The sequence below is a fragment of the Elephantulus edwardii genome, unplaced genomic scaffold, assembly GCF_000299155.1.
Source record: "Elephantulus edwardii isolate Elephantulus edwardi_28Jun2011 unplaced genomic scaffold, EleEdw1.0 scaffold00083, whole genome shotgun sequence".
In the NCBI taxonomy this organism is placed as follows: domain Eukaryota; kingdom Metazoa; phylum Chordata; class Mammalia; order Macroscelidea; family Macroscelididae; genus Elephantulus; species Elephantulus edwardii.
Genome location: NW_006399833.1, coordinates 1,868,827 through 1,883,698, shown reverse-complemented (window position 1 = coordinate 1,883,698; position 14,872 = coordinate 1,868,827). Strand labels below are relative to the sequence as shown.

General features: G+C 39.2%; 1 pseudogene; it reads right to left on the bottom strand.

Annotated features, from left to right (window-relative positions):
- Nucleotides 1-1,419: 1,419 nt before the first annotated feature.
- LOC102855780 lies at nt 1,420-8,563 on the bottom strand (annotated as a pseudogene).
- Nucleotides 8,564-14,872: the final 6,309 nt, after the last annotated feature.

Here is a 14,872-nt window from a genome sequence, read left to right as displayed (position 1 = left end):
GTATACAAGGATGGTTCAACCTAAGAAAGACAATCAATGTAATTCAGCACATTAACAAAGCAAAAAACAAGAACCAAGTGATCTTATTAATCTATGCAGAAAAGGCCTTTGACAAAATCCTACACCCATTCTTGAATAAAGCATTCAACAAGATAGGAATTGAGGGAACTTCCTCCACATGGTGAAAATTATATACGAAAAATCAAAAGCCAATATCAGAAAAGCTAAAGGCATTGCCCCTGAGAACATTGCTCAGACAAGGATGCCCACTTTCACCACTTCTATTCAATACTGTATTGTGAGTACTTGATAGGGCAACAAACACAAGAAAAGGAAACAAGAGGTATCCAGATCAGCAAAGAGGCAGTAAAATTTTCGCTATACACAGACAATACGACAGTATACACAGAATACTCCAGAGACTCAACCACAAAACCCCCTTTTATACCCAGTAGACCAATTCAGTAGAGTGTCATAAGATCTCTATCTCTATCTTTATCTCTATCTATATCATCTCTATCTCTCTCTCTATCTATAAAAAATCAATGAGTTCCTCTATAGTAACAAGAAAAACTCAGAGAAGGAAACTGAGAATATAATGCCATTTACAACAGTCAACCACAAAGTGAGGTACTTGGGAATAAACATAACTAGAGACAATAAAGACCTTCATAAGGAAAGATACAAAACACTACTGTGAGAAACAGTAAGAGACTTAACTAAATGGAAGAATTTTCCCTGTTCATGTATAAGAAGACTCTATATAGTAAAAATGACAATCTTATAAAAATCAATTTAGCTTAACAGGTAAAGAAATTCTGATTTGAACATTATGCTCATTTAAGATCTATATGGGATCAAATTGACAATAGCAACTTTAAAGATAATATTGGAACCTTAGAGGAAGTGAATTTACATTAAGAGGAGAGAAACAAATCAGAAAAGGAAAAGAATGTATAACTCAAAGAATGCAATCAATGTCACTGAACTCTATGTGTATAAAACTTGAAGTGATATATGTTTTTGTTATGTATATTCTCAACAACTACAAAGAGAAAAACAGAGGCTTTCACATGAAATGTGTAAAGCAGTGAGGGGGCACCCAGGACTCCTGACAAAATTTGACAGCCTAGTCTCAGGGAGAAAGACTCTCATGGAAGAGTATCTCTAGGACATCCCATCAGGGTAGACATGTCCTCCAACTCTCAGGTTTTGGCCACAGAAATTGGAGGCCAGGGAGACCACACAGGGATCTCCATGAAAACAGAGATTGGCACTGAGGTGTCACCAAAGACCTGTAACTTCAGTGATTTCCATAGAGACTGAGCCTGATCATCAGGGAAAATCCCGTACCCCAGATCTTAGGGGCCAGGTAAGATCACCATGGTAGCCAGTGCCAAGTGTCCTCTCAGGAGACTTCTAGTTGACACTGTAAGTGTATGTGTTCTTGGGCTCTATGTTTGGCACACACTTATCACCAGCCTCCTGGATGATCTGGTAATTTTATCAGACTGACTTGTAGACAGGTAGACATTCCAAATACATGGATGGGATCTTGAGTTGGATGATAATGTTGATCCAAAAGCCTACCATGGAGAAGAGCTTCGGGTCCCCCTGAAAGTACTTGACATAGAAGTGGGAGATGGGAAACCCATAACCAAAGCCAGTCAGTAGAGTTCCACCAGTGCCATACTGAGGGGTGGATACGGTTTTTGTCTGTGTGGGGACATGTAGCTGAAAAGTCTCTAGATCTTCCTCAAAGGGACACCTACCTTAGTCACTAATTTTGATGGACAGAATTTCCTCTTCCAAGGTCAACATGATAGGGGGAAGAACAAGATTGGATTCATAGTTTTCCACTGTTGTCCTCATGGCTTTCTTGAAGAACTAAAAATAACATGATTTAGAAGTGGGAGGGGACATTGTTGTTGTGTGCCATCTAGTCAAATATGACTCATAACGACCCTATGTACAATAACTCTCAACTGTTCTCTATCCTGAGCCAATCTCACTGCCTCTGCTACCCCAATTACAGTGCCAGTTTATCTCATTTGGAATCTTCTCTTGTGCTGTTCCTCCAACCTTCCAAGCATGATGTCCTTCTCGAAAATATGCCCAAAGTATGTGAGACAGAGCTTCAAAATCCTTGTTTCCAAGGAGCAGTTTGGCTTTATTCATTCCGGAACACACCTCTTTGTTTTCTTGGCAGTCCTTGATATGTTCAAGACACTTCTCCAGCACCACAACTCAAAAACATTGATGATTCTTCTGTCATCTTTGGTTACTGTCCAGATCTCTGATGCATAGCAAGTAATTGTAAAGACTATGGCCTGTAGCAGGCCCACCTTAGTCTCTAAAGTGACATCCTTGGTCTTTAGCACTCTGGAGAGGTCCCTGACAGATTTTCCTAATAAAATTTGTCTTTTGATTTCCTGATTGCTGATGCCAAGAGTGTTGATTGTGAAGACGAGCAAGCTGAAATTGTTAACAATCTCCACCTCTTCTCGATCTATCATGATGCTGCCAATTGGCCCAGTGGTGAGAATCTTTGTCTTCTGAAGACTACGGTCCTTGACCATCTGCAGGAAATGCCTCAAATCCTCCTCAGTTTCAGCAAGCAAGTTTGTGTCATCTGTATAATGCAGGTTGTTGATGAATATTCCTCCAATCCTTCTGCCACATTTCTCCTCATGAAGTCCAGCCTCCTGAATGATCTGTTCTGCATATAGATGGAAATCGTGTGGAAATATGATACATCCTTGATGCACTCCTTTACGAATTTTGAACAATGCAGAGTTTCCTTGCTCCATTTTGACGACTGCTTCTTGGTCCAAGTATAGGTTTGGCATGAGTACAATCAAGTGTTCCGGGACTCTCATTCTTCTCAAGGTTAGCCACAATTTGCTGTGATCCACACAGTTAAATGCCTTTACATATGTGAATTGGCTACCTGACATTGGATGCATTGATCTCCTGGATCTCCAGGTCAGAGAGGCCATAGAATGAATACTTGTCACACAAGAGCTTGACATTTCATAGGCTTCTTTCACCACATCAAAGACATTGTAGATGGGACTTAATAATAAGGTTGGCAGGGTTGGTGCTGCCATCAAAGATCAGGGTGTACTGGCTGATGAGCTTGTGATGGAGATGCAGATGAGGTAGAAATGGTCCAGGAAGTACTGGATTACTCTGGTTAGTACAGGGTTATCACCATAAGCATCTCTGTTCTCATCCACACCCTGTATCATGATGGGTAGCACGTCATTGTTTTGGTTCCAGATGGTGATGAGAGCAACTATAAACTGGTTAAGAGTGTGCGTATCCTCAGGGTCCTTGTCCAGGAATTCCATGAGGTACAGATCACATACCAGCTCTGGACCAGTTGCACCGGAGTGCTCAGTATATGGTCTGGAAGTTGTTTGGGCTCCTTTACAATGTTTGCAAAGTGCACAAGCAACTCCTGCCTGAGGAAGCTGAATGAAGTTTTCTCACAGGCATTGCTCTAGCCCAAGTCCATAAACTGCTGGAGGGACAGGGGAGGTAGAGAGAATTTGTTAAAGTCTTTCGTGTATTTGGGCATTCCTGCCAGGGAGGCATTCTTCAGCAGTGCCTGAAACTGGTGCAATGTGATGGTGACCTCAGTTGGAGCTCAGGTTCCATCACTGCATGTGCCACTTGGTAGGTACTCTTTGTGTTCCGCTTGGCCCAGCTCAGTCCTAATTTCAAGCTTTTAAGACTAATTACAGCATACCTTAGAGATACTGCAGATTGGGTTCCAGATTATCACAATAAAGCAACTATTGAAATAAAGTAGCCACACAAATTTTCTGGTTTTCCAGTTTACAAAATTCTACTATCTATTATATGTGCAAAAATTATTCTTTCTTCTTCTTAAAATAATTTATTTATTTTATACTGGTTTATTTGCAAAGTGCTGTTTTTCATATCGGCTCTTTCTCATTACCTTCACACACACACACACACACACACCCCTCTCCCATCTTGAGCCCTCTGCTCCCACCCCCCTCGACCCCTTGGATCCTCATACTTGTTCTACAATAATGGCCTTATACTGTGTTTGTCCTTATAGGACTGAGTTAGTTTACTTAGCATAATGCTCTCCAGTCCCTCCCAAGTTAGGTAATAATTTACAAAATCATTGCTCCTGCATCCTGCATAGTATTCCATCGTGGGAATATACAATAATTCCTCAGTCCATACGATTATGGTTGGACATCTGGGCTGTTTCCAAGTTTTTGGGATGGTGAATAACACTGCTACGAACATTGTGTACCAGTCTCCATTTGTGTCCCAGTTCTCATTCACTTGCGGTATATTCGAAGCAATGTAATAGCTGGGTCACATGGAATGTGCAGGTTTTTGAAGAAGTGACAAACTGTCTTTCAGGGTGGTTGTACCATTTTATAATCCCACCAACAATGTATAAGAGTTCCTGTCTCACCACATCCTCTCCAGTATTTATTACTTGCTGTCCTGTTAAACTTACAAAAGTATTTTTAAAACTAAAATACTGTGAGCATTAGCAAAATATGACACTAAGACAATAAGACGAAGTGAATATATGCTCTTGGAGAAATGGTTTCAATAGACTTGCTTGATATATGGTTGCCATAGATTTTTAGTTTCCTAAAGTCACACTATTTGCAATAGAATGAGGAATGGCTATACTACATAACACATGTGATACTTGTAGTAACCTATTGGTAAGAAGCTCTGCTGCAATCTCAAAGGCAGTGTGTTCAAATCCACCAGCTGCACAGCAGGAGAAGGATGGGAAAATCTCCTTCCGTGTGATTTACAGTCTAATATTAGGTAAATTAACTGTAAAGTCCTGTGTAGTTTGACTCTAAACAAGCCAAACAAGTTATTAACTCGCAAAAGATGTTTGGTTGTACAGTAGCAGCCTCATCAGCTACTCTTTTTAAAAAAATATCAATATTATAAATATTTTTTTATCTGTGTGGTTCACAATAAATTGTAGCTAGCCTTGAGGAAAATGGGAATCTCAGAACACTTGATCATGCTTATACGAAACCTATACTTGTACCAGAAAGTAGTCCTCAGAACAGAGCAAGCAAACACTGCATGGTTCAAAATCAGGAAAGGAGTGCATCAGGGATGCATCCTGTACCTATACTTTTTCAATTTGTATGCAGAACAAGAGGCATGGCTTTATGAAGAGTGTAGCATCAAGATTGGAGAAAGACTCATTAACAACCTACGATATGCAGATGATACAACCTTCCTTCCTGAAACTGAAGAAGACCTGAAGCACTTGCTACAAAAGGTCAAGGTCAAGGACTGTAGTCTTCAATATGGATTGAAGCTCAACATCAAGAAGACAAAGATTCTCACTAGTGGGCCAAGTGGCAGCATCATAACAGATGGATAAGAGATTGAGGTTGTTAGCAATTATAGCTTGCCTTGGATCCACATCAACACTCTTAAGACCAGCAGTCAGGAAATCAAAAAACAAATTGCATTGGGAAAATCTGCTGTGAGGGACCTCTCCAGAGTGCTGAAGAACAATGACGTCAGTCTAGATACAAAAATTTGCCTGGTCCAGGCCATGGTCTTCTTAATTACGTGTTATGCTTTAGAGATTTGGACAATGACTAAGAATGACAGAAGAGTTGTGGTGCTGGAGAGGAGTCTTGAACATACCATGGACTGCCAAGAAAGCATATAGGTCTGTCTTGGAGAGGGTGAACCCAAGTTTTTCCATGGAGGCTAGGATTTTGAAGCTCCGCCTCACTTACTCTGTGCACATGGCCAAGAGATATTGGTCCTTGGAGAAAGCAGGAGAGGAAGACTTTGTATGAGATGGATTGATACAGTAACTGGGGAAATGGGGTTGGTGAGTCATAATTAGTGAGGCTGGCTCAGGAAAGGGAAGGGTTCAGAGCTGCTGTACATAGGGGTCGTTATGCATCACAGGAGACTCAACAGCACATAACAATAACAGGTTTGGAAGCAGGAGAAGCATTCACTTCCTAAACAACATGCTTCAGGAAACTCTATGAACTTTGATAAATGTCGATAGTTGTAGAGGGGCTTCAGGCCTTTTGTTCATAGGGTCACGATGAGTCGTTCTTGACTCGAAGGCAGTCAACAACAACTATAAGCAATAAGCACCCTCTACTCATACGTTTTTATAAGTAATTAAAAAATAATTTTTCTTTGAAATGCAATAGCATGTTTCAAATCCTTCCATGTTCACAGTTTATGTAACTGTGTGAATAAGGAATAAATAAAGCAATAATAAAGGAATGATTTCTGTATGTCTTAAAATTAACATTTCCATTTCTGGCTAGGGAAGTTATGCACGTTTTAGATAAACAGATATTGTTGTTGTTGTATGCTGTTGAGTTGGAACCAAGTCATCGCTGGCCCTCCAGTGGGTTTTCGGATGTTACAAATGGCACAGGAAATTGCCCATCCTTCGCCCATCCTTCTTTGTAGTGCAGCTGGTGGTTTCAAATCACACACCTTTAGATTTACAATGTAATTCCTTACCACAGAGCTCCCTAGCAAATACCAGTAAGTGGAATTTGTAAATTAGGATTTAATTACCATTATCTCACTCTTAGACCTCTTTCCAAGATAATCTCTAAAAACAGTTTTATTGTATAATTGTATATTAATATATACTTAATAATAAATATGACTATACCTTCAAGTCAATAAGATATATAATTAATCATTTCTCTAGTAATAAAGTCATTATAAAATTTAATTTCTTTGCCTATAATGAATACATATTAATTTCATAAATTTGGAAGAATATTTGACTGCAGATTTTAAACTATTTATACACACTAAAAAATCTTGGCTTTATTATGGGTGCACTAATTGAAAAATATATTGTCTGTTACCAATTTTTTAAATTTTAAAACTTACAAACTTACTGCTTCAAAATAGAAAAACAACACATTTCATAAACTCTGAAACTACATAACATATCATAGAAAAATATAATATTGTAAAGCACACTGCTTTAAAGATGACAAAAACATTAATAATAAAAATTGTCAAATTGTGTTTATTTAAAAATTAACATTTATAGCAGATAAAAAATTTGTAAAAATTACCCATTAAGATGTGTTGTAATTTCATTTGCAGAAGTCAAGTAAGAGGTAGTAGTTCCTTGGGGAGGCTCTGTTAGGGTCATTCACTTATTCTTCTATGCATTTCCTTTCGAAATTTCAATTTCAGCATGTAATTTTAGAGTAGCTCCTTATTATAGTAAATTACTATTGTTCCATAAATTTATGAGATTTTTTACCAACATGAAATAACATCTGTCACAGTAGTTTTCTTCTTGCCAACATACTGCTGTCATCATGGATTTCACTCTAATTGATAATGGAGCTTATAATGATGTCAATGTTTTACCAGTTTGCTAAAGACTGGTAAATGAGAACTGTCATAACATATATGTTACAAGTGACACTTCCATAATGTTCCTGAGAGTGTCTGGGGAAGCTCTTATTGGTAATGATCACAGCCCAGTAGAGCACAGTGTCTTTGTTCACTATAATAATATGAAATTATTCATTGAAACTATCATCCAAAATCAGCAAATACACACATTAGGTAGGAAGTAATTTCTGGCTAACAATTTACTTGTAATTTAAACCAGCGTTTGTATTTTAAGACATTTGTTTGGTTGTTTTAGGTTTTTTTTTAAAACACACAACAATTTCCTCCAACTTTATTGAGGTGGCTGACCATGTCCATGACCAAATTTGCCACTAAATTGGTATTCAGTTGCTGCCCTGGGCTTTCTTGTTGGCACTAGGGAGCACTGTGCTCCATCTGTGTCTCTGTCAGCCTCCTTTCGACTCAGTGTTGCAGGTTGTTCACCTTCCAGACATTCAGATCATGTTTGCGGTGCGAGGTGGTGAGAATAATCTCAGGGAGCAGGTGGAGGCAATCACACAGATATTGGATACCCTCGTTGGTAAGGTACCAGTAGAAATGTCTCCAGGCAAACTCTTCCTTCATACAGCCTTCATGACTTGAGAATCTACATGACCTTCATGACAGGAAGGTTTGGCACGTTCTTGTTTGCCAGTTTGAGGTACTTTAGCCTGTGGACATTCTTCTTGGCCACCATCACCCCTTCCCTACAAAGGAGTTCATATATGGCAATCCAGTTCTTGTTGGGCATCAACATTGTGATGGTAACTGCGCCTGAATCCACATTTTAAGACATTTGCCAAGCGCCAAGTCACCAAATTAAGGGTAATACAATTTGTTACTCCAAATGTGCTTTTTTAAAAAAAATTTTATTATTTTTTGTGCGTGTACCGTCAAATCAGATCTGACTGGTACAGGAGGAGATTGCCCCTCCTTCCCCGGCAGAGCATCTGGTGGATTCGAACCATGCACCTCTGGGATTGTAGTTGCAGCTTCTTGCCACTAGGCCACCAGAGCTCTCCTTCCAAATGTGCTTTTTACTCATAACTGTACTACATCGTCACGCTCTCCTCTGTACTCAGCCCATTGTTATAGTCACTGCATAAATCCATCTCATTGAGGCTATTCTTTTTTGTAGGCCCTGTACTTTCCTCAACATGATGTCTTTTTCTAAGGACTGTTGTTGTTAAGTGCCATTGAGTCACAGGTGACTCATAGCGACCCTATGAACGAAAGACCTAAACACTTGTATAATTTTCATCCTTTCTCCAGGTTCATAGGGTTTCCAGAGGCAAGCTATTTCAGAAGTGGATGCCACTCCTGCTTCCAAGCTTGTTTCAATCGGGGAGCTCCACCAAACACTGTCCACCATGGGTGACCATTATTGCATTTGACACATCAGTGTCACAGTGTCCAGCATCACAGCAACCACGAGTTAACTCTGTACAGCAAGTGGACAGACCAGGGCTATAGGACCTAAAGAGTATTTGAACCAAACAATTAAAAACAGGCCTGAGGGTCATGGATTAAAGTCACCCACCATTGGCTTGGTAGCATCACTTTCTAAAGATAACATACCCAAAATATGTGAGACAAAGTTTCAGTATCTTTGCCCATAAGGAGCATCCTGGTTGCACTTCCAAAGACGGAACAAGATAGGGCAAGGTTTTGATCTTCTGTTCATATTGTCACGATGGATTGCAGTTGACTTGAGAGTACCTAAATAAAGAGTCTCATCACTGGGCCAAGTGGCAGCACCATGACAGATGAAAATGAGATTGTGATTGTTAACAATTTCCACTTATTTGGTCCCACAATCAATACTTTTGGCATGGGCATTCAGGAAATTAAAAGTTTAATTGCACTGGGAAAATATACTGTCAGGATGTCAGTCTAGAGACTAACGTGCACCTGATCCAGTCCATGGATCATAGAGCTTGACAATGACTAAAGGTGATAGAAGAAGAATCAATGCCTTTGAATTGTGATGCTGGAGAAGAGTCCTGAACATACCATGGACTGCCAAGAAAACAAGTAGATCTGTTTTGGAGAGAGTGAAACCAACTTGCTCCTTGGAGACCAGGATTTTGAAACTCTGTCTCATATATTTTGGCCATGTGGCCAGGAGGGACCAATCCTTGAGGAATAATACCATGCTTGAAAGGATGGATGGAGAGCACAAGAGAGGAAGACCCTGAATGAGATGGATTGACAGTTACTGAAATAATGAGGGAAAGTATGTTGGAGACAGTGAGCCTGGCTCAAGATAGGGCAGGGTTCAGAGTGATCCATAGACTGTGTCTCTGGTGGTTTAAATCCATTAGCAGCTCCTCAAGAGAAAGATGATAGTATGTGTTTTTGTACTATACCCAACAATATCTGAGATATACATTGCTCAGATAAAAAAATATCTCATTATACCCATTTTATGGATACTAAAAAGCTGAATATCCCAAGGACTTCTAGAAGAACAGATAGATATGTCTTAGACAAAGAACAACCAGAGTGTTCCTTGGGCACAAAGATGACAAACATTCATCTCACATACTTTGGGTATGCTGTGAGGAGAGAGTATTTCTTGGAAAGCAACATCATGCTTGGGATCAATGTAACAGAAGAATATCCTCAATAAGATGTATTGACACAATAACTGCTGCAGTGGGCTCATATATGTCAGAAACAATGAGGATGACACAAGATAGAACAGGGTTCAGATCTGTTGCTTATATTAAGTCATACTTGATAGCACCTAACAACAACAAGAAGAAGCTATAAGGGGAGCTACATACTTGAAAACAAGGAAAGAGAGAGGAAAAAACCCAAACCACAATCCTGTAATTTCCAGATTTCTCGGGAATTGTTGGTATGTGACGTTGTGTCGAGTGTGAACAAAAGACCTGAATGCTGTCCTATCCTGTGTCATCTTCATCATATGTGACATACTTGAGCACATTGTTGTAGTCACTGTGTCAAACCAACTCGCTGAGGGTCTTCTTCTCTTTTACTGACCTCCAATCTTTCCAAGAAAGATGTTGCTTTCAAAAGAGTACAGTTTGAATATCTGTTGTTGTTTTTATGTGCTATCAAGCAACTTAAGACTCATGGCAATAATACCTTCGAACCATGCCCTATCTGAAGTCAATCTCACTGACTCTGACACACCTATCCCTATTACCCCAGTTACTGTGTCAATCCATCTCATCCGGGGTCTTTCTCTCCTGCTCTGTCCCTCCACCCTCCTGAGCAGGAGTTCTTCTCCATTAACTAACTGGTTCCTTCTGGCCACTTGGCCAAAATATGTGAGACAAAGCTTCAATATCATTGCTTCCAAGGAGAAACTTGGTTTCACCCTTTCCAGTACAGACCTATTTGTTTTCTTGACAGTCCATGATAGTTCAGCAGTTTCTTAAGATAAAGGAACTAAAGAACAAAATCAAGCCTCAAGTTCTAATACTTAAGGATGCTATGGGCAGAAGCATTAAAAGAAGATGGAAAGAGTGCAAAGTCACTGTACCAAAAGAATTGACCAACACAGAAGAATTTAATAAAATAACATGTAAGAGCCTATTGTGTTGAAGGATGAAGTTCAAGGTGCTCCGAAGGATTTGGGGGAAAAAACCACAAAAACAAAACAATATAAAAAAACCAAACAAGACAACATAGTGGAACAGACTTGGGGGGGAGGGATTTTCTTTTACTTTTCAAAAAGAAGAGTGAACTCGGTGGGGGGGAGGGGTGGGCAGGGAGAAAAAATAACAGCGAATGAATAGAAATTCAAAGTCTTTGTAAACATTCATTAAAATTAATAATAAAAAATATAATATAATAAAATATTTTTTAAAAAACCAAACAAGGCCCCAGGAATGGATGGAATACCATTTGACAGATTTCAACAAACAGATGCTTCCCTGAATGTGCTTACCAGCTTGTGCCAGGAAATATGGAGGATAATGTACCTGGCCAACTGACTGGAAGAGATATATACTTATTCCCATTTCAATAAAAGGTGACCCAACAGAGTCTGGAAGTTACTGAACAATATCACTAATTTTACACACAAGCAAGATCTGGTGAAAATAATCCAATAATGACTGGCACAGCCCATAAATAGAGAACTGCAAGATGTGCAGGCCGGGTTTAGATGAGGCTGAGGCACTAGTTAGATGGATCTTCGCTGAAAGCAGAGAGTCCCAGAGAAATGTCTGTGTTTTATTGAATATGCAAAGGCATTTGACTGTGTGGATCACAACATATTATGTCTAACCTGTTGTTGTTGTTGATTGCTCTCGAGCATGACTCATAGCGACCCTATGAACAAAAGGCCTGAAGCCTTTCTATAACTATCATAATTTATCAAAGTTCATAGTTTCCAAAGGCATGCTAATTCCAAGGAATAGCCTCTCTTAACAATGAGCCCTAAATGACTGTCTTCTGATTGAGAGATCCTGCTAAGACCCTAGAGTCTAGCAGGGCTGGAATGGGGTTGAAATGGCAGTCTTCTGGAGTCCTCCTAAGACCCTTCCATCTAGGTGGACTGGGATGGTATTGAACCTTTTCTCCATACTTTTTCAATCTGTATGCTGAACAAATCATTAAAGAAGCAAATTTCTATAAAGAAGAACATCAGGATATGAGGAAGGTTCATCAACAATCTACATTACGCAGATGATACAAACTTGTTTGAGGAAAGAGGATCAAAGATGACAAAGCTTTGTCTTATATACTTTGGGAATATTATTAGTAAATGCTATTTCTTGGAAAGGGACATTAGGCTTGGAAAGGTAGAAGGTAGGTAAAAGAGAAGACGACCTTCAGTGAGATGGATTGACATAGTGACTGCAGCTATGTATGTCAGAAATGATGAGGATGGCTGAGGATAGGACAGGGTTAGATCCATTGTTCATAGTGTAACTATGAGTTACACTTGACTTGAAGGCAGCTAGCAACAAAAAACCACTCAAAGTATGTTAGACAAAGCTTCACCTGCCTTGCCTCTAAGGAGCACTGGCTGCAGTTTCTCCAAGACACTCCATTTGTTCTTTTGGCAACTCACAGGATATTCTGTTTTCTTCTCCAAGACCACAACTTAAACACATCAATTCATCTTCTGTTATCCTGAATAGGATATAGTAAATATTATATTAATAAAGAATATTAATAATAATTAATACCAAGTAATTTAAAAGCCATGGCTTGAATCAGGTTCACTATAGTCTTCAAACTGGCATAATTGCATTTTAATACTTTAGAGAGGTCCTTGACAGCAGACTTTCTCAAGGCAATACAGCTTTTGATTTCTTGACTGCTAGTGCCAAGGGTATTGATTGTATATCCAAACAAGTGAAATAATTGGAAATTTCAGTGTTTTCTCCATCTATGACGAAGTTGCCTGTTGACCTAAGGTATTTGCTTTCTTGATGTTGAGATTTAATCCATACTGAAGGGTGTAGTCTTTTATCTTCTGCAGTAAGTTCTTGAAGTCCTCCTCATTTTCAGCAAGCAAGGTTCTATAATCTGCATAACAGATTGTTTAGTCAGGGAGTTTCGGTGGCCTTATTGTAATAAACTGCCCTACAATCCTAATGTCAATTGGTATACCGTCAATTCCTGGGGCCTTATTCTTAGTCAATTCTTTCAAAGCAGTCTGAACTTCTTTCCTCATCACCATAGGCTCTTGCTCTTTGTTGTTTTATTAAATTCTTCTGTGTCTGCCAATTATTTTTGGTATAATGACTCTGTATACTCTTTCCATCTTCTTTTTTAAATTTTTATTTTATTAATTTTAATGAACATTCACAGAGATTTTTGCATTTCCATTCATTCATTGTTGCACTTTTCTCCCTGCCCAGCCCTCCCCCCAGCTGGCTCATCTTTTTGAAAAGTAAAAGAAAAATTCTTTCATTGGTATACAATCCCCTGCACCCCTCCCATCGCCCTGAGTACACTCCACTATGCAACCTTAATTCTGGACTCTTGTGATAACCATAATACCCTATCACATATTGCTTTTAAATTGTTCTCTCCCTCATCTGTTTCAATGCAGTATACATAATTTATCCAGATTTTCTCAGTCTTACACCAATCCTAATGTCAGTCCCATTCTAGAACAGTGGCAAAATGCAATATTTGTCCTTCTGTGACTGAGATATTTTATTCAGCATAATGTCCTCCAGGCTCACCCATTTTGAATAATATTGCATGAGTTACTTATTTTTCAATGCAGCATAGTATTCCATTGTGTGAATATACCAAAGCTTCACTATTCGTTTGTTGATGGGCACTTGGGTTGTTTCCAACTCCTTGCTATTGTGAACAAAGCTGCAATAAACATGTGTGTGCAAATATCTGCTTGGATGGTGGTTATGGTCTGTTTAGGGTATATTCTCAATATTGGAATTGCTTGGTCAAATGGTATCTCTATTTGCAACTTCTTGAGAAAGCGTCACAGTATTTTCCATAGTGGCTGCACCATTTTACATTCCCACCAACAGTGAATAAGGGTTCCTGTTTCTCCACAACCTCGCCAGCATATGTTGCTTGCTGTTCTATTAAATTTTACTATTCTCACTGGGGTGAGATGCTATCTCATAGTTGTTTTGATTTGCATCTCTCTTAGAGCTAGGGATTTTGAACATTTCTTTATGTGCTTGTTGGCCATCTGAATGTCTTCTTTGGTGAAGTGTCTGTTCATATCCTGCGCCCATTTTTCAATTGGATTATTTACCTTTACCTTGTCATGTTGTTCATTTTCTTTTAATACTTCCAGGATCACTCAATATTCTGCCCAAAGCTACCTTAAGTATAGCAACTCGAGGCTTGAACTTCCTCTTCAGTTCCTTCAGCTGAGCGAATTTGGCCTCTGATTTTCTGACTCCAGCTCTTTGCACATTTCATTATAATACTTTACTTTGTCTAATCTCGCAGCCTTTTGAAATATCCTGTTCAGCTCCTTAATGTATTGATATCTTCCTTCTGCTTTGGCTTATTGGCACTCCAGTGCAATATTCAGAGTCTCTTCTGACCTCCATTTTGGTCTTTTCTTCCTCCTCCGTCTTTGCAATGACCTTTCGCACACTTCCTGGATGATATTCTTGATATCTTCCCCATAACTCATCTGGTCTTTGCTCATTAGTGTTCAAGGCCCCAAACCTATTGCTGAGATGGTTCTGAAATTCAGGTGGAATAGACTCAAGGTCATATTTTGGTTCTTGTGGGCTTGATTTCACTTTCCTTAGCTTCAGCTTGGACTTACATATGAGTAGTTGTTGGTCTGTTCCACAATCAGCAACAGGCCTAGTTTTCACAGCTGATATTGAGCTTCTCTAGCGGTTCTTTCCATAGGTGTAATCTATCTCATTCTTATGCATACCATGCCGTGAAATCCATGTGTATAGCCTGCGTTTTTGTTTCTTGTAAAATGTATTTG